Here is a 20,094-nt window from a genome sequence, read left to right as displayed (position 1 = left end):
TGAGAATTTTCAGTGTGGGCTGGGAAATAGCGTGTCATAGTGAGTGCACCAGCTTTGGCCTGTATTTGGGTCCCTGTGATCCCTTTTCCCCCTGAGCCCCCAACGTCTGCCCGGCCTTCATTGCCCTTTGATCCTCTCTTCAACGTCTTTAACCTGCATACCAGTTCTCCACCCTCCCCTCCCTAACTCCAACTTAGAAACCCATTAACCTCAAATTGTCCAGGGCCCGCCTTTCGTGCGTGCGCGTCCTTGGAAGTCGGAATAGTTGGGAACGTGTGTTTCCTGTTCCCCATGTCTCTACACTCCCCGTGTCTCTACGCTCCCAGCAGATTTGTTCGCCGCCCACCCAGCCTTGCAAATGTCACTTATCTGTCCCTCAGTCGTTCACGGTGTCATCATAGGGGAATGTCTCTTTCGCCAATGTCTCCAGCACTGCCAGAATTTCTCGTGGCATGGTCTTGGGGTTCGGTCTCGTTGCTCGCTCTGTGCTACGCCTCCCGTAGACCTTATGCCATCTTTCTCGAGGAGTTTTGGTCTGTGGGCCCTCTGTCTCCTCCTGGATTGGATTCTCAATGCCCAGCACCTGGCAAGTGTCCTGCATGGATCTGAGCTGGAGGAGTATGCCCTGCCATATGAAAATCAGCCAGAAAGGGTGACCCAAAGAATACGGTATTCCTTGATTTCGAAGACGCAGAGTTGCCACTCGGAACTCTCTACACTTTTGAAGGGGTATAAGAGCCAGGTCATGGTGCAAAGCTATGGAGTGGTCCTGATATCTTAGTGGTTGCTTGTCCCTGGCAGCACGTAGCATACACTCATTTAGTTGAAAGTCTGAAATGTAAGCCAAAATATCCGGTGGGGCGCCCAGTATGCTCCTGAAGAGACCCTGCAGGTATTGTGTGATGTCTGGCCCTTCTTCTTTAGGTGGAACTCCCTTAACACGGATGTTGTTTTGCCGAGACCGATTCTCCAGGTCTTCTCTGTGTGTCTGGAGATCGATCTGTTGAGCCTTGAGCCGGACTATCTCTTGCTCTAGATGCTCCACCTCCTTTTCCTGGGCTTGCTCCTGATCCTCGATGGAGGCCATACGGTCCCCAACGGTATCGACGTCCCGCCTTATCAAAAGGCGGGACGTTGATGCCGTTTGGGAACGTGTGGCCTCCATCGGTTATCTCCTTCATCTCCCCGCTATTTCCCTTTTCAGCGTCTGCAAGTCGCCTTGTAATGCACCGAATAGAGACTCTAAAAAGGCGTTGGTAACTGGGGCTTCAGAGGTGTCCACATCTTGATTGATTTGTGTCGTTGGGGAGAGCCTCCCTTCTCCGCTGCTGTCATCGGGAGCTTGGTCAGCATCTTTTTTAGATTCTGATCCTTCTTGCTTCTCGCTGAGGACATGGCTGCTATATCTCTTACCACATCACCAGACCGGCATGCCTTGTCGTGGGGGTCCCAGCCCCAGTGGGTGGCAGTCACCGGGTTGTCCTCCCGCTGAGGTCCACTACGCTGTTGCTTGATGGTGAGGGCCCTAGGTGTCACTCCCTTTCAGTCTCGTCCGGGCCATGCTGTCTTCGACCGTCTGCTATTGCCCTGCTGGGCATCTGCTGCTTGTTCTCAATACTCTAAGCAATTTGCGCCCGAACCTGCTGTGAATCCCCCTGTAGGCCAGCAGCCCTATCTGAGCCTGGAGCACTAGATGTCTTCTAGTACCACTGCGGCTAATTCCTGCATTATGTGCTTGCAGGCCGTGGCCTCCGGTTTCCTCTGGCTTGGCAGTCAGCTCCAGAGAGACTAATCCATGCCCAGGCCTCTCACCCATTGGCACCTTGTGATTTTTACAGAGTTACAGTTTATATCTCATTCCCCTTATTGGATTTTGTCATTTTAGTGTCATGTTGTTCAATACACTTTACTTTATTTTTCTATTTGTTTTTTTGTTTTTTTTGTTTTGCATTTTGACTTTTACTTTTTTGGTTTCTGCATACATATTTTTCATATTACCTTAAGTTAAGCCTGCCTGTTCGGTGATTAGGTACCAGGGGGTTGATCCTAGGTTAATTGAATGGCTTTGAAAGTTCACTCTGACAACGGTTGTGATTGTTCCACATCTACCGCAAATAATAATTCAGTTTCTTACAGAAACTATCTAACATTATCTGCAAAACAGGCAGTTGATAACCTACCAGGGTTGAAGCACCATGTGGACAGATTGAAATATGGGATGAGTATTGTGTGGCAATAGAATCTCTAAAAAACCTCAGTTTGCAGACGAACCAAGAATTACGCTTGAATGTCATAACTTTTTAAAACAAGGTAGTCAGGAAAGTGTGGCGAATATATGGCAGCATTTTGACAGCCCCAAGCAAATTTGAGAACAGAGTTGATGTATGTTGCAGAGACGAGTTTGTTCACCCAATGTGAATTGTGATATCCGCTTTGCTGATCTGCCTGAAGTTATGATGCTGCTGACAGTAGCGTGTCTGCTAAAAGCGATGGCGTGACTGGTGGAACTATAAAGCCAAATAAGAGAAAGTTATCTTCCGACACCGCAGTCTTCGTGACTGAGACCAGTAACACTGAAGACTCTGAGACTCACAGCAGTAATTTCTCCTTTCAGACGGTTATTGCTGCAGATGGAGCGAAGCCAAGAAGTAAGCACATTACTAAGGTACCAACAAAGTTTAATATTATCAATTTGTATTAACTTTTTCTCTTTTACAGCATTTGGAAATCCATTTTCTAATTGTGTTGCTTTTTGGTTAGTTTTTTTATTGTAGGCTATTATCTTCGTTTTAAAGGGAAGGATCTTGTAGTGTGTGACCTTAATGCTGCAGTTTGCATTTCATTACCATCATTTGCTTACCCAGGAGAATCTCCAGGGTGGAGGAGGTTTGCTGTTCCAGAGTTCTTTCTTCAGCTTCTGGGCAGTTGTCGCTCTGTGGCGATCTGTGGCGATCTGTGGTCCTGTTTCTCTGCTTTCCTTGTAGTAGCTCTTATCAGAGATTCATCCATCCGCCAACGATAATAAGATGCCAGGCATCACCCAGCACACAACACAGACTATGATGTGCTACGTCTATCTGCTCGGCGCAGTTAAAGCGCGGATAAAGTTCTCCGGACCCATCAGGCTGTGAATGTAACCTAAGGGCTTAAGATGAAATGAAGAGCTTACCTCCTTCCTGAGTGGCTCCAGACTGCTGTGTGCAGACCCGATAGCTGGCAGCACCCTGGAGTATGTATGTATAAATCAGATTATGTTGGAAGTAACCTGCAATATATTGTGGCAGGCAGCACCCTGCCATAGAGTAGGATTTCCTGGGTGTGAAGGGCGGCTGATTCCGATTGGTTGCTTGATAGTTTTCCAGAAACTCATGTTCTTGATTGTTCATGTAGTTAATGAAACATGCCTAGGCGTTTTATCGCTTCAGTTGACAGAAGCTGCAATAAAAGTTTCTTTGTCGTTGCAAAAAAATATGAACGGCCGACGAGCCTCTGTCTGTCAAAGAATGGAAGGGCTGGGGAACTGTCAGTCATCTCACTGCTAAGCAGAGCAGTGTCATGCTTCATCCTCCGTCAGGCCTCTGATTTTGACCAACATCGCTTAGAACACTGGGACTTTAGAGCCCATCCTTTTAATGAGAAAAACAAAACTACAAGTCCCATAAGCAATAGTGGTGGAGGGTGTCACACATGACCTGGCGCAACATCCGATTCAGCATATCCAGTTTCATTTTATAAGTATTTGACACAATATTGAAATTTATAACCTTTGTTTTTATGGTCATGAGTCACCAGAATACTAAAAAGTGTCTTATTTTGAAGGTCAATTAAGTAATGGTCACCAGCTTGGAAGCTCTGTTAATTCTTCAGTATTTATCATTGATCTCCACATGTGGATGGTTTGGGTCTGCCTCCTGCATCGTTCCCGATAACTCACACAGGTAAGGAGCTTGTAGCAGCAACATGATAACCCTGTACTCGTCTGTAGGAAGTGCGCTCCGAGGCAGGTATCCGATCATTTTTGTGAAACAAGCAAGCGCCAATATCTGCTATGTACATTTGTTAAAATAAAACCGTCAAATCACAGTATACTGTTCCGGAGGTTCAGTCCCAGAGTCATTAGCTGTAACTGAACGCAGACACCCTAGGTAGCATGTGCTTTTAAGACAAGTTGCGTTCACTCACCTAAAGGTGACATGCTTCATCATTGGGCTATACTCCTCACCAGGCCGGCGCTACAATGCCTGGCGGACACCACAAGAGGCCACTTCGTCGGAGATCTTTTAATAAGTACTCCGGATGAGCATAGTATGACAGAGGATGTTGTGTCATAAGATGTGACATTGTTGAAAGTCTGAATATAGTTCATGTGATCATCCTAGTCCATGTTGAGATTAAAAACAGTGGCAGAGAAATTGAGGAACTAATGGCCCCTATCACTGTGTGAAAGTGTCGATCACCTGTGGACCTGCTGGTAAGCTGGGGTCTATACATCAGGTCAGCCTTTTTCATGCCATGTATAGTCATGGAGCAATCTGTTGGCATTTCATCGGGACCAAATATGCGAAAATGGGTAAATGTGACCTAATCTTCTCCACAGCGTGAGGAGCTCTGTAACTCAAAACCCTGCACTGTGCATAGGTGATAAGGTGCCTATTAACATCTTACTGCCACAGGTGAGCGCTGTCTAACAGGGTGCACTAGATACAGTAACCCTCCTAAAATTCAGGACATACTGACTTATCCAATAGCGAGGACGCCCCATCAGAGGGCAACTGGTTTGAAAAGCACATGCTTCCTAGGGTGTTCAGTTAGAGATAATGTCTGTAGGACTGAACCTCCAGAACAGTATACTGTGAGTTGATTTATATGAAGTATGTGTATACCGGACTGTCATTTTCCTCGTCATCTCTTATGATATGTAAAATAAAACACAACACACTGGGAGGCCAACAAATCTATCATACATGTAATGCAAAAATAGCAAAAGGCCAAGCAAACTAACAAGTGACAATTGTCTTTGCAATGGACGAGACCATCCACCCTAAAGCAAGTTGGAGTATGTAATGCTACAATGTATTTTTATACACTTTTCTCCTAATACAAGTCAATGAAACATGAACACGTGATAGAAGCAGTTACTGACACAACACTAATGAGTAGGAGGCAGGATCTTCTCTTGAGAGGAATGTGAGGAGTCCGTGAGGTGCAGATAAAAGATACACAGAGAAGCTGCAGAATTCACTGTTTCTGGAAATAACACTTCTGTTTGTCAATATTCAATTTACTACAAGATGCAGGAAAGTGTGCAGATGGACATCACTAAATAAAATGGTTCTGTGCCCTAATTGAATCATGTAACTTTGCAGGCATATTAAGGCGAACAGTCACAACAAATTAATATAAGAATATTGTAATTTGGTAATGTAATATATCAATGCACGTTGTGGCATTCATGTGTAACCAATTATCGGTGTTAAAGAAACCAGTACCCACGCACCGTGCCGGCCATATATTGGACCTAATTTTCTCCAACGTGTTGGATTCTACTACCCTTCCTCCCTTACCCCTGGTATGGACGGACCATTTTTTAATTCCCTTCTCTATCTCCCTTCCTTCCTATTCCCAGAAAACAGGCAAACGTTCCTACATACGTAGAAATTTGGATAAACTATCTGCTGACACCCTATGTTCTGCTCTTGCTGCTACCCGCCCCACACTGACATCGGAGGTGAATTTCGATGCAGTGCTGCTAAACCGCTGGATAGGCAACACAGTGGAATCCATCGCCCCTGCCAAAACTGCAACCTCTCGCAGAGAATCCTCTACCGCCCCTTGGTTTTCTGCAGAATTGATGGAGAAAAAAAGTAATTGTAAAAAGTTGGAGCGCCTTTGGAGGGCAAACTATTGTGAAGCAGCAAAAAACTGCTACAAAAAAGCCCTACGAGGTTTACACCAATCTATAAAAAGAGCCAAAAAATTATTCTTTGCAACCTCCATTCAACAAGCTGAGCAATCTAGTAAAGAAGTCTTTAAGATTGTTCAATCCTTTTTTAAACCAAGAGCGATTGACACTGAGATAACCCCATCAGAGAGACTTTGCGAAGACATCTCGGATTTTTTTGATAAAAAAATTATCCAGGTCTATGAGACCTTTTCAAACCCCACGCCCACTGTAATGGCGGACTTTGACATAAAAGATTCGCCCCCTCCTCCCTTAGCCCAATTCCATCACATCTCCCGTGATGAGGCCATGAGTGAGCTAAATAAATGCAAATCTGGAGGTCCAGACGCCCTTGCCCACCAAAACTCTGGAAAATGATGTTGTCAGCTATTGTTGCACCTCTCCTTCATATCTGGAACACATCCATTGAAACTGGCACGTTCCCTGACTGCTGGAAACATGCCACCCTCCTCCCTCTAAAAAAAAAGCCCAATGGTGCCCCTGACGACTTGACCAATCTGCGCCCCATTTGCCTGCTAGCAGCCCCCGGAAAAATGCTCGAGAAACTGATTCAACGCCAACTGAACAGTTTTATAGAGAAAAACGGAATCCTTCATGAAACACAGTCGGGTTTCAGGACTGGCTTCAGCACCGAGACGGCCCTTATTGAGTTCGCTGAGTCAATCAGATGGTCTTTAGACGCAGGGGCATCAGCTATGCTGGTGCTCCTGGATCTATCGGCCGCATTTGATTCAGTGGACCATGGAAGATTGATGTTAAGGTTAAGAGACACAGGTCTGGAGGATAAAGCACTGAACTGGCTTCAATCCTACTTAACAGATCGCTCCCAGAAAGTTGCATTGGGCACTTTTTCCTCCAAACCAAAACGTCTCTGGTGTGGTGTCCCCCAGGGGTCTGCACTCAGCCCGTTACTTTTTAATATCTACTTGGCCCCACTCTTTACCTTGATCACCAAATGGGGGGTCAAGGCAATCTCATATGCCGATGATACTCAATTGGTTTTTCCCTTTGATGAAGTATCTGAGGTTGCTTTCAGCAAAATTAAGGGCTGCCTTCAAGACATAGCCAACTGGATGAACACTAACAAACTTAAGCTGAATGCATCCAAAACGGAAGTGTTATTCTTTGGAAAAAATACGCTTTCTTCTCCAGACCTATGGTGGACCCCCGAAATGGGACCAGCTCCAGTCCCTGGAACCAATGCGAAGAACTTGGGAGTAAAATGGGACGTAAACCTCTCTTTCTCCTCTCATGTTCAGCAGGTCTCCACAGGTTGCCTTCACAAACTCAGGAACCTTCGCAAATTTCTGTCTCTCCTACCTGCTGAGTGCCGCAAAACGGTAGTCCACGCAACAGTTACCTCTAGACTGGACTACTCGAACGGCCTCTACCTTGGTCTTCCCAAGTATCTGGTGCAGCGCCTGCAGATCGTGCAGAATGCGGCTGCGAGACTCATAAAATCGATTCCTTTTAAACATCATGTCTCTCCGCACCTGCGCGAACTGCACTGGCTCCCAGTAGCGAGCAGAATTAAATTTAAAGTTCTTACCCTGGCGTTTAGAGCATTAAAAGGCACCTGTCCTAATTATTTAAAACTCAGACTCACCCGCTACCATCAGGATAGACATTTACGTTCCAACTCCTTGCTTCAGCTAACTATACCTAGAGTTAGGAAGGCCAGACTTGGGGGCAGATCCTTTTCTGCCGGTACGGCGAAACTTTGGAACGCCCTCCCTCTGGCCATTCAATCCACCTCGACAGAAGCAAGTTTTAAGAAACTCCTGAAGACCTGGCTTTTCATGCAAGAAACCTAAGCATTCGACCTAGTTTCTGTCTCAAGCTGTAAGCTCTCTACTAGCGCCGGGACACCTCCTTGTGAGGTAGCTGTTTGCGCTTTACAAGCATCAGTATTATTATTATTATTATATCCAGTTATGCTTTCTCAATTCCTTCTTCCTAGAGGCCACCACTGCTGCTATCCAGCTGTATTCAGCAGTGCCATGTGTGACCTATAATCCTGCACTAATCAATACCAACGGTTGTCAATGCTTCTAGCCAACTCTGGTCACTGGTGCCACTGGCACCCCTCGCACCCCCACCACCCTTGGGCCTGTTATTCTTTTAGCTAGCTCCAGTCAGTAGTGGCCCCTTGGGCCTGTATGTAAGCCTACTAGCCAGCTCCAGTCAGTAGTGGCCCCTTGGGCCTGTATGTAAGCCTACTAGCCAGCTCCTGTTAGTACTGCCCCCTGGGACCTGTTATCATTCTAGCCAGCTTGAGTCATTAGTAGCACCTTGGGACTAGTGATCATACTAACCAGCTTCAGTCAGTATTGACTTCCTGAGACCTATTATCCTGCTAAGTAACTCCAGTCAGTAGTGACCCCTGTACCTTACTACCGACACCGAAAACGTTTCATTTTTTTAAAAATGCATCCCGTTTTCCTTTAAGAAAAACGGGCTGCATTTAAAAAAAAGAAAGGGAAAAAAAATCTGCTTCATTAAAAAGCAGTCCCAGACATGGTGGTCTGCTGAGCCCAGCAGGCCACCATCCCTGGTAGGGCTGGCATTCCCAATGGGCTCACAAATTGTGGGAGGCTCATTAATACTAATGAGCCTCGCAATTTGCGACCCCGACCTAGTGTTGGTAGACAGCGGCAACCATCGCTCGCTGCAGTGGTGGAACCCTCAAAACTTAGCAAAAGGGCGGCCTTTCATAGACCCGATTCCACAGTAACCGGTTGGGGTGCCCATGTTCAACATTACAAAGTCCAGGGGCTGCGTTCAGACAAACACAAACGTCTCCACATCAACTACCTGGAACTTCTAGCAGTGTTCATAGCACTCAGCTTTTCTCACCCAACTTGTAGGCAAGACTCTTAGTTTGCACGGACAACATGACAGCAATGTACTACCTACAGAAATAGGGAGGGACTCACTCTCTCCAGCTGTCGCACCTTGCACAAAGCATTTGGGATTGGGCGATTCGCCAGAAAATCTATCTCCTAGCAGTACACCTCCCAGGAGTAGACCATCAGATTGCAGACCTGCTCAACAGACACAGGTAGCAAATACACAAGTGGGAACTTCATCCCCAAGTTCTTCTTCCCTACGTTCAAAACAGGTTTTCCACAGATAGATCTGTTTGCCACAGTGCACAACGCAAAATGCCCAAACTCTGCATCCAGGTTCCCACACCCAGCATCCGAAGGCAATGCCCTATGGATGATTTGGTCAGGGATATTTGCTTATGCTTTTCCGCCTCTCCTGCTAATTCCATTACTAGTTCGGAAGCTCAGACAAATGTCCCTCTCTGATCTTAATAGCCCCCACATGTTCTCGTCAACCGTGCTACTCTCATCCTTGGAACTCTCTGTGGTTCCACATCAAAAGCTACATCTCACACCTTGTCTCCTCACTCAGAGCCATTGAGAAATCAGACATCCAATTCACAGAGAACTCAACCTAGCGATTTGGCTCCTAAAGTCATAGAGTTTGGTTATTTACAACTACCACCACACTATATGAATATTTTCAAGGAAGCTAGAAAGCCTACTACAAATGGAAACTTTAGCATTGTCAGAGCCCATTCTCCATTCTTGAGTTGTGTCCTCAGAATCCTCGGCATCTTTCACCCTCAGGCTTGCTACCTTCTTTTTTTCAAATTTTTAATTTTTTACTTGGTAGAGCAGGTTCCTTGTCTTTGGACTTCACGTGCTCTTCTTTATGGTCTGAAAGGATCGAGAGGAACGTGTATCAGTATCTTGATATCTGTCAGGTTTTTTCAAATTATCTCTATTTCTAAGATTGTATCTTTTCTCAGAGCGCTCCCTTTGGGGAGATCTATCTACCCGTTCTGGAGATCTATTTCTCCTCTGGGGTGACCTTCCTCTGACTTTGAACTGTTTCTCCTTGGGGCTTGTATCTTTGTTACCTTCCCATTTCTTTTTAGGAGTATTTATATTAATTTTTATAAAGGGTTTCCCTGCATTATCAGGTAGTTGTGGTTTCAGTGGTTTACCACCTAGACTATCTCTACCTAATTCTTCATAGCATTTTTCCATTATTCTGGCAAGTTCAGAAGGCTGATCTTCGATAGGTGTTTCCCTTAATTTTTGGCGGATCGCCACAGATGCTGCTTCTCCCCGTACATTGGCTAATAGTATACCTGAGACCTGCTTAAAATCTTTCAGTAATTTCATACCTAGATTTAAAGCAGGTTCTGGACCGTATTAATTTTGAATCTGTCTTAGTACGTCTGTTATTACCGCAATAGACGGAACACCATGTGTTTTTGTATAGATTGAAGCAAAGACTGTACCCCAAGTGTCACAGTCCTCCACATGTGGTGCGATCCCCATTGGTAAACATATTGTCAGAATCCTGTGTTTATCATTAGGTGTACTATCTGGGAATACTGCCTCTATTTGAGTGATCTTTTGAGCCAACCAAAATGGAATCTGTTCTCGTTTGGCTGGTAATTTACCAATTACTGACTGTATAGTCTGTGGTGTTATTTTGTTTGTGTTCGCCTGATGAGGGGTGTATTGGGGAACTCTTACTGTCTGTTGGATTGTTAGAGTCCTCATGACATATTGGACTAATTGTCTGTGTATTTTAATCAGTTCTTTCAGCTGGGCCAAAAGTTCATCATGTCCCATTTTCTCCCTGTCAGGATGGGGTGTGTAACCGGCTAATATTGGCCAGGTTGCTCCTGGTCTGCCAAGTGGACCGAGCCTACTGATGTGATTACTGTGTTGTAGGGCGCCATTAAACCACAGCTCGTGCTGTTGGTAGGTTAGTGGAATTTCTATTTCCTCATAGGGAGTATATTCCTCTGGAGTTTCACCTGGTTCATAGTAGTGGAACTCATTTGTTATAGTATCTGCTGCTGGGAATTTTATCCATGAATAGAATACTTCTGTCTGTCGATACTCATGTGCCTCTATTACAAACACACCTGTACCACCTGTAGCTGGTAATCCGTTGTTTATTAGTTTTAAAGTTAGATTTCCTCTTATATTTACCGGAATGAGCCTCGCATTTTTGTTAGTTAATAAGGGATGAAGTAAGTGAGAAGTACCTTAAGTTGAATCGTTTTGCTAAAAGTTTAAAACCAAGAATTCTCTTAGAGTCTAATCAGCTCCGTACCTTGTTTAGAATGCGGGAGGGCTTGTATCTCTCTCTCTCAGAACTCGATCTCCCGGCAACCCGCAAGGGCGGCAGGGGAACACTGGAGCTGGATTTCTCGGCTGGAGAAAAGACAGCGTCTTTCTCAGTGCCTCGGACGGGAGGGTCGGCTTCCTTCAGGATTTTCAGACAGCAGGGCGTCGGGCGAGAAGTCAGTCAATCTGCTCCAAACCACCGTGTGTCTGACTAGGCAAACCTGGGCATATTTATACTAAAAAGTTGCCTGGTTTGACGTCAAGGGTGGACATATTAACGTCACTAGAAGCATGAAGTGCGTAACTCACTCCAAGGGTCGGGTACAAATCAATACTGGAGGCACGGGTAATTTCCCCCGGGACTTCAGTGGCGGATTCTGTTTCAGAGCCTGTTGTACTTTTCTAGGGGCTTAGTGGCAGAGGAAACGCCATGTTAGGATTGCGTTGATCCATATTTGGGCATGAATCAGGAAATTAATACTAGGGTCCTAGATACTTCACAACACCTGCTTCCGAGGACGCCAAGTCACCCAGCTTTGGATCCAACTTGATAAGCAGGGAGCGCCGACGCTCCGTGGACAGGGCGCAGTTGGCATTACCCAAAAAGGCTATCGCCCTCTGCGCCCAGTTAGACAAAACATCAAGTGAGATGACTGATCCTGTTGCCTTCGCCTCCTCCGCCATGTCTAAAAAGAATTTCATTGGCCCAATGGCGTCCAGGAGCTTATCCTTGCACGAACGCCAGGAACGGTCTATCTCCTTACGCGGATCCTTAATGTATTTTGCAAGGAAAGTCGTCATTTTAGCGTCCAACTCTGGAGTCAGTGCCACCTTCCCCTCCTACGTGGGGCGTGGACACTCCGCCCTAAGACGCCCGAGCTTCCTTTTCCAGAGGCTTGCGGAGGCCCCCGCCACAAACTTGGCCACCTTGTCCCCAGGAGCCTAGGCCGCCGACCGTGGATGTATGATTTCATCTGGGTCCAGCATGCCAGAGACTTGGCCAGAAAGGCTGTTTTCAGGCGTTCAAAGGCATCCTTGTCCACCCCCTGTGCCTCCCCTACGGAGCCTTCTCCACAAACCTTCTTGGGTGGTGGGGGATCCTCCCCCAGGGTGGGTAGGGGTGCAGGAGCCGGGGTGCCCCCGTAGGCCTGGGCCAATCTTGCGCATTCCGCCGCCAGCGAGGTCAAATCAATGCCAGAATACGGACCCCCAATGGGCGTCAATGCTGCAGAAAGGGTGACAAATACAGACCCCGCAGGGCGTAACGGTTTGGCGGCTTGGGGACAGGCTCCGGCAGACTCGTTACTCCCTCAGCGCGGCTCCTCTATGAAGACGCCGTGCTGTGGGAGCAACGAGACGCGCGAGTGCTCCCTGGTGGCCCCGCAGAGCACCGCAACTGGACTGCCGCGAAAGGAGTAGGAAGCACTCCCGCGGCCATACATCGAGGGAACCTGTGAAGGGAAGGTCAACCCCAAACATATAATGTATTCCGGAATCCCTTCATCGACGTTCCCTCCCCGCAATAAGAAAAGAACACAGTTAACACACAAATGCACAGAGAGCAAAAAAGGGTACTTAACTAGCTGCGCAGCAGCGAAGAAAGACGAAGTCTGCGTAAGGTGGTGGAGCTTTCTAGGAGTTGGAGACCGTGAGGAAGGACTACGTGGCAGGCTACCTCTTGGACTTATGGGATTTGATGTTCATGGACTGAGTTTTACTTTTTCTTATAAGAGCAAATGACGTTTTTTCTCTGTATGTTACAAGAAAAAATCTTTTTATTGCTTTTCTGGCTGCTGTGTTTATGATTTTGGATTAAAGCGGAGAAAGAAAAGCATAATCAGAGCCTCCGGTCCTGACATAGAATTAACTTGCAATGCAATCTAATCCTACATATACATAAATTAATAGTTTACTGCATGTCCTGGTAGAGCCTAACCGCAAGTCTGTGTTTGTGTTATACCAGGGTCTTCATCTTTTCGATAGTGAGAGCTACTTCTGATCGAGGAGAATCATCCTGATCTACAGCCGATATTACGTGGCTTAGCTAAGGGTAGATAAATGCCAAGCAGCTTAATTGCGCCCCTAGAGCGCTCAGTCCTGCTGCACTGAGGACATAGCATTTGTAGCACTGGGTTAGGAAAGGTTTACCTGTAGGGCCCCTAAGCCTTTGTAGCACTGTTAGGTTTACCTGTGGGACCCCAAGCATTTATAGTACTGGTAGGAACGGTGTATCTGTGGGGTCCCCAGGGACCTGTTATGTTCATTTTATTAACAAATCCCATCTGAGAGGTGAGTGTTTCACTGAGGGTTTTGCCCTCAAAGTCATGCAATACATGGGATGGCATTGTTCTCTCTGAGTGAGTGTGAAGACAGAAGACTTCTATTATCTGGTGAGTTGCCCTCCTGTTCATTGGCTCCTGTCCAGATGCTGGCCCTGCTTTAACAGTTCAAGATTAATGTTCAGTAGTGGCAGTCACAGTATAAGGACTGTGAGCAAGACCTGCTGTAGAGTTGTCGCTGTCCTAGGAAAAATGTCTCAATGTAGGAAAGGGCCTGTTTTGGACATGGTTAGCCTTCACTTTTTACCTGGAAAATGTAGTATTTACTGGACGTACACAGGGTCCCTGCCAACCAGGTCCCCTGAGCCCGATCTCCTTCCCTTAAGTGTACCTGTCGTTTCCACGGTTGTCACCCCATTACCTCACTTATAAGCCCCTAGTAAAAGATACCTCTGGTACCAAGGGCCTTGTTGTTTAAGAGGGTCTCTAAAGGCTGCAGCACAAATTATGCCTCCCTAAGGGACCCCTCACCACGCACATACATTCATACACACATACACACACATACATACATACATACATACACACACACACATACATACATACTGCCACTGCAGCTGTGTGTCTTGGTGCAGGCAAAACTGAAGAGTCGACATGCCACACATCCCTGTATGCGATGCCCATAGGGACTGTCTGAGATATAGGTGGGGGGAGACCAAAAGAAAGAGGCCAGAAAGCGACCCTAGGGAAATGGGGTAACCCGAAAAAGAAAGATTCTACTTCAGGGCCCCAAAAACCTGTTCAATGGAGTGGGCCCAGAGACTCTTGACAGCCAAAGGGTGGGTACCAGGGTAAGAACTGGGATCCTAAGATGGGCTTGGTGCCATGGCAGTAGGTCACTTGGGCACTTTCCTTGAGACTCTAGCTGTAAAAACAAAAACTATACCTCTGGCCCACCTGCAGTACCTGCAGCTGCCAATCTCCAGAAAGGATCTCAGGAGAGCAATGGCCATGCCAATGAGCTCTCTTAGCCGACTCAAGTAGGGATGTGGCCTTAGCCACCTTAGCTGCCTGGCCCACTAACATGCACATGGGGTTAGGGTGGAGGTCTTGAGAGACACTGGTGCCAGCATCACCATGGTGACTGAGCAGATAGTTTCCTTAGAACAGTATCTGCCTGGGAGGACCTTTCCAGTCATCAATGCTGAAAATGTGACAAAACCCATCCCGCAGGCGAGGGTGTCTGTTGATTTAGGAGGAGTTGCTGGCAACGAAGAGGTAGCAGTCTCTTCATCCATACTAGTTGATTGTTTTCTTGGCAATGATTTGGAACCCTTAGCCTGGGCTGAGGCAGAACTGAGGATCCATGCAGAAATGCTTGGAACCTCTCACTGGGTGTGTGTGGGAAAACCATAGCACAGAGCAGAGCCCGGGTGTAAAAGAGGTGCTGAAGTCTGGAATAATGGCCCAGTCCTCCAAGAGAAAAGGCAGGAAAACTGGAGAACCAGTTTCCAGTCAGACACCAGACCGTTCTCCTCAGGAGGAAGAAGGTTCAGCCTCAGAGACAACTGAGCCTCAGGAGCTGACGTTTTACCAGGATGAGCTTTTGGCCCTGGGGCGACCCTCTAGGGAAGATCTGTGCCAGGGACAGAAAACCTGTCCCAGTCTTGAAAACCTGTGACGGCAAGCTGCAGCACAGGAAGGAGGTGATGGCAGTGGTGTCCACAGGACATATTGGGAGGAGGAAATCCTTTACACTGAGGGCAAAGACCCCAAACCTGGTGCCACTATGAGAGTGGTAGAGCCTCGGGCGTTTGGGGGAGTTCCTGCGCCTCCATTTGTGCATTATCAGCAGCCACATATACAACTTATTCTGTCCAGACTATTTAAGATTATCAAAGAACGGACTGTTCTTCTCTGCTTTCCATGATAGAACTTCGGGTCAGAGTTGTATATGACGTATTGTTTGGCGTCTGTGCAGCCACATCTTCTTTAAGATCAGTGAAAGCAGCCACGAAGCATATCTGGATGAGAGTCTTGAAGGTAAGTAACTCTCAGAAGCTCCTGTTAAGCTATCTTCCCTTCAGTGGGGCAAACTTGTTTGTATCTTTCCTAGAGGACCTGGTTGTGGCATCCCCGTAGCTGGACACCTTGACCAGACCAGAACTAAAGGCCAGGGATGCACCTGAAGGTGAAGGAGATTTGTAACTCCTGTCCCATCTGTCAAGCCAGTGGCACGACAGGTGGGAACCCAAAGGCCCTCTTAATCCCGCTTCCAGTTGTAGGCGTTCTCTTTGAAAAGGCAATGGTTGACATTGTTGGTCCCCTTGACCCCCTACAGCATCAGGGAACAGTTCCGTTGGTAGTAGATCATGCCAAAGGTATTCCGAGGCTATTCCCCTCTGGACTACCACTGCCTCTGCAGTGGCTAGGGCCCTCATTAGCATCTTTACCAGGGTGGGCTTCCCTAAGGAGGTGGTGTCATACAGAGGTACTGTGAGAAGTTGGCCTGGGCTTTGCAGGGACTGTGGATCGGGCTGTTAGAAGGCAGGCAGGCTTGATCTCGTCGATCTCAGTCGCTCGAGTTCCGGCGGGAACTGCAACTAAGTAGACGTCGAGGGCTGGATGGTGCCTGCTGCTGCAGGGTGGTCACTCCTTGACCACAAGGGAGATTCTTCGGGCTTCCACGTTGAGATGGAGGGCGAAGGGTCCAGAATTTCGTTTCAAATGTTTCTTCCAGGAAATCTGATGTGCATTGGCACTGCTCCCACTCTTATTCGAATCTGGGGGGCGTGATTACCTGCTAGGTCCCCTCCTATGGGTGGGACCCAGGAAGTGGGTGGATACACCCCCTTCCTTTGATCCAGGCCGCCCTGGCACGAGGGCTGGAGTGCCCCAGAACCGGTTTGGCCGGATTATGCAAGGGGCAGCCTTGTGCGCCCCAAGCAGTGTCTGGTTTCTTTCAAACCTCCCTGCTACAATACACTATCTCCTGTCTGGAGGGCGGTGACACCCTCCTGTGACAGGAAACCCTTTGTCCAGGACCCATTTGGTCGAGTTTCAGTCAACTGCAGGGGTCCAGACATTTGTCTGTGGCAGAGGCATCCATTTTGTGGATCTTAAGGTCTTTGGAGAAATCAACCGCATTAAAGTAAAGTAACATGTCTTACCCCTCTAGAGGGGTGGAATGCCATCCCCGTCGCCAGAACTGGCGAGGGGATGGTATTCCAAATCGTATGACACCTTACACGACATGTTTTGATAAAGCCAAACCAAAGTTGCTAAATAACCGCGAGGATTATAAGGCACTTAATAGTATATGGTATGGCATTATCCTGAAACAGCTTAGGGATTTGTTCCCGACGGCTGCAGACAGGCTCAGCTCATGCTAGAGCTCCATCTCACATAAAACCACGCACTCAGCCTCCAGGATTGATGAGGCCTGACTATAGGAGTGGCTCACAGGTTTACATGTGTCCAGATATAGGTTTAGATATAGATATACTATACCTAAGCAAGGGGTGTTTACACCACCTTACCCCAGCTGAGTGAACAGCCAGTTGTGTCAATTTAAGAACCAGCCAGGGGTGGCAAAAGATATGCTGCAGCCCCTGGTAGGCCTTGGTGGCCCCTATGCCCTGTGCACCTATAGTGCATTATACAGGGGCTGACAAGGAGTCCATTTCCAATTGTGGTATGTACCTAGGGTACATGGAATCCATTTTACAGAGAGAGCAGATGGCCTGGGGCCCTGATTAGCAGGGAACCAGGTCAACTAAGTCAAAAAACCAGCTAAACACAGGCAAAAAATCTGGGGTAACCATAGTCAGGTAGCCACCTTCCTACATAACCCCCCCCCCCCCAAACGAAAGGAGATAAGGCTATCCTTGGCCAGGTAAGCCTATATTGCCTGAGTGGCCATATAAGGAAGTACCTGCACTAGCATGGGTACCCCCTGTCTCATGGTCCACTAAGCAGTCCCTCACCCTTTGGGTATTAGAGGGTCTCCACCATAGGGAATCACTACCTTGGGTGTGTTTATGCAAAGTTAAAGGCTGGTTTGGATATGGAGTATTGAAGCGAGGCTCTACTAATTTAGGGCTTAGCTTCCTCCAATTATCTTCCACCATGTGTGCCTTTCTCTCTTTAACTGAGTTGCACTGTGCTCTCAGGGTCAACCTCTGGCTACCTAAAGCTGGAGGCTGGGTCCCTCTGTTTGGCTTGCTGGAGGGACAGTTCAGGTTTGGGCCCCTTGGGTCCCAGGTTTGGCTGTGCCCAACAGAATCCATCTGTGGGAGGTCCCTAACTGTCTTTAAGGGGGCTCCCTCAGGAGTTTTTAAAGTTTTCACCTTACTAGGGCTACTAGTTTTGGTGCACCTAATCTTTTGATGGGGGTGCTTTATTTGACAGGGGGCCCTCTGGGTCTCACTGTCCTTCTTGTCCTCTGCAGCCCTGGGCTGGCTAAGGCAAGGTAGAGAGGGGCAGGTTACCTGCACCAGACTGGGTCCCACCTGAGAAGGGTCCACTGATATCAGAGGTTCTGTCAGGCTAGGCCCAACCACCTCTGGGGCAGCTCCTTCATCAGGGGTAAGATCAGTTCCCTGAGGAGGCTGATCCTGTCCTAAAGTCTGGTGAGGGGGAGATTTCTCTTCCTCCTCCATGCTCTCAGTTTGTGTGGAGTTATCCATCATTTCAGGTTTCACAACACACATGTCAGTTTGAGTTTGGGCTGAGGCCATCACAGCCCCACCAACCTTTTCAGGAGGAGACTCAGTTTGGGTTTCTGCTGTTATCATAACAGCTTTGCTATTCTGTTCAGGAAGAGCTTTTACTAAAGATGGGGCAGAGAGTTTCTCAGCCCTACCAACCTTTTCAGGAAGGACATCTTGGATTGGGGCTGTAGCCAGTACAGCCTCACTAACCTTTCCATGGGAATTCACCATTCTAGAATGGGTTTCCTGTTCAACCTCAGCCCAGGCTGAGATTTCTAAATCATTACCCAGTAGACAGTCCACAGGCAAGTTTGGTGACACTGCCACTCTCTTTGGGCCAGTGACACCTCCCCAGCTGAGACTTACTACTGCCATGGGATGATTTGTTTGGATGCCATCAATGTTTATTACCTGGTATGTGGCACCAGGTAAAAGTTGCTTAGAGGGGACTATGCCATCAGCCACCATGGTGATGCTAGCCCCTGTGTCTCTAAAAGCTTCAACTTTCAAACCATTGATGATGGGTTCTTGTCTATACTTGCTCAAAGTATTTGGGCAAGCAGAGAAGTTGGCAAACCCCATGCCAGTCTCATAAACAAGATCATTGGGTGATGGGGACCTGGATAGGCCAGGGTCCACCTGAGCTCCAACAGTAAACCCACCCAGATTCCTGGGTGTGCTTCCACTTCCTGGGGGATTACTGCTGACAGTAACAGGAGGTGTGGAAGCTGGCTTGGGAGGTATATTTTCTTTATTGTTATTCTTGGGACAACAGTTGTCTGTTTTGTAATGCCCAACCTGTTTACAGGGATAACAATAAGGCTTTTTCTCAGTTGAAGAAGTGTCTTGGGACCCACCCCCATCCTTGGAGTTTTGGGGCCCTGGGGAAGTCTTTTCTTTACTTTTATCCCCCCCCCCTTATCTTGAGGCTTGGTAGACTCCTTCTTCTGGTTACTGTCCTGATTCTTAGGCCTAATCCTGGTTCTGACCCATTTGTCTGCCTTCTTTCCCAATTCTTCGGGAGAGGTCAGATCAGAGTCTACCAGGTGCTGGTGTAAGAGCTGGTTCTGACAATTACTTAGGATCTGCTCCCTCATAATCAAATTATACAATCCTGTAAAGTCATGTACTTTGCTGCCATGTAGCCAACCCTCCAGAGCCTTAGTTGCACAATCAACAAAATCAGTCCAGTCCTGAGTCTGTGTCTTCTGGGTGTCTCTGAACTTCAACCTGTACTGTTCAGTGGTTAAGCCAAACCCATCTATCAGAACACTCTTCAGGACTTTGTAATTGTTTGCATCCTCATGTCTAACAGTGAGAAGCTTATCTCTCCCTTTCTCTGAAAAGGAGTACCATAAGATTGCTGCCCACTGTTCCTCAGGAACCTGCTGTACCATGCAGGCTCTCTCAAGAGCAGTTATCCACTTGTGGATGTCATCCCCTTCCTTGTAGGGGGGCACAATCTTTGTCAGGTTTCTACTATCATAGGACCTGGGTTTCTCTTTAGGAATATTGCTGCCACCAGTGGCATCTAAGCCACACAAATTCTGCTCTCTTGCCAAGGCAAGTTTAGCTTGAGCTAAGGTAAGTCTAGCTTGACTCAGGGCTACCTCCTCTCTCTCTATCTGGAGTTTGACAGCCCTCATTCTAGCCCTATGCTCAGCTTTCTGAGAAGCAGTCATGCCTCTCTCTGATTCTCTGGAGGCACTAGAAATATGAGAGTCCCCTGAGGGAGATCTCACTCTTCTGTTGCCTGGGAGAATCACATGTTGGGTTCTGGGGAGGTGCTGGCCCTCTCCATTCCCCAGTAGGTCCAAGTTGGCCTGGCTAAGCCTGCCAACTGGAACCTGGCTACCCTGATCCTGTACTTCTAAGTCCTCAACATCTGAGTCCTCATCTAAGTCATCATCATCCTCCTCTTCAGGGGGATCAGTTACATGGGGGTTCCCTCCATTTCCTGTGTCTAGGGAAGCTTGCTT

At 47.5% G+C, this 20,094-nt stretch overlaps 1 protein-coding gene across 1 annotated transcript in view; it reads left to right on the top strand.

Moving 5' to 3' along the window:
* The window catches only part of LOC144805953 (uncharacterized), a 630,307-nt gene that overhangs the window by 7,373 nt on the left and 602,840 nt on the right, over window positions 1-20,094 (top strand). The window contains exons 2-3 of the mRNA XM_078672414.1: window positions 2,615-2,665; window positions 3,820-3,938. The gene's annotated coding sequence lies outside the window, so the exon portion shown is untranslated. The remainder of the gene's footprint in view (window positions 1-2,614; window positions 2,666-3,819; window positions 3,939-20,094) is intronic.

The sequence above is a fragment of the Lissotriton helveticus genome (genome assembly GCF_964261635.1).
Source record: "Lissotriton helveticus chromosome 1_1 unlocalized genomic scaffold, aLisHel1.1 SUPER_1_unloc_35, whole genome shotgun sequence".
In the NCBI taxonomy this organism is placed as follows: domain Eukaryota; kingdom Metazoa; phylum Chordata; class Amphibia; order Caudata; family Salamandridae; genus Lissotriton; species Lissotriton helveticus.
The sequence above is the reverse complement of the archived record's forward strand: the minus strand, read 5'-3'. Positions and strand labels throughout refer to the sequence as shown.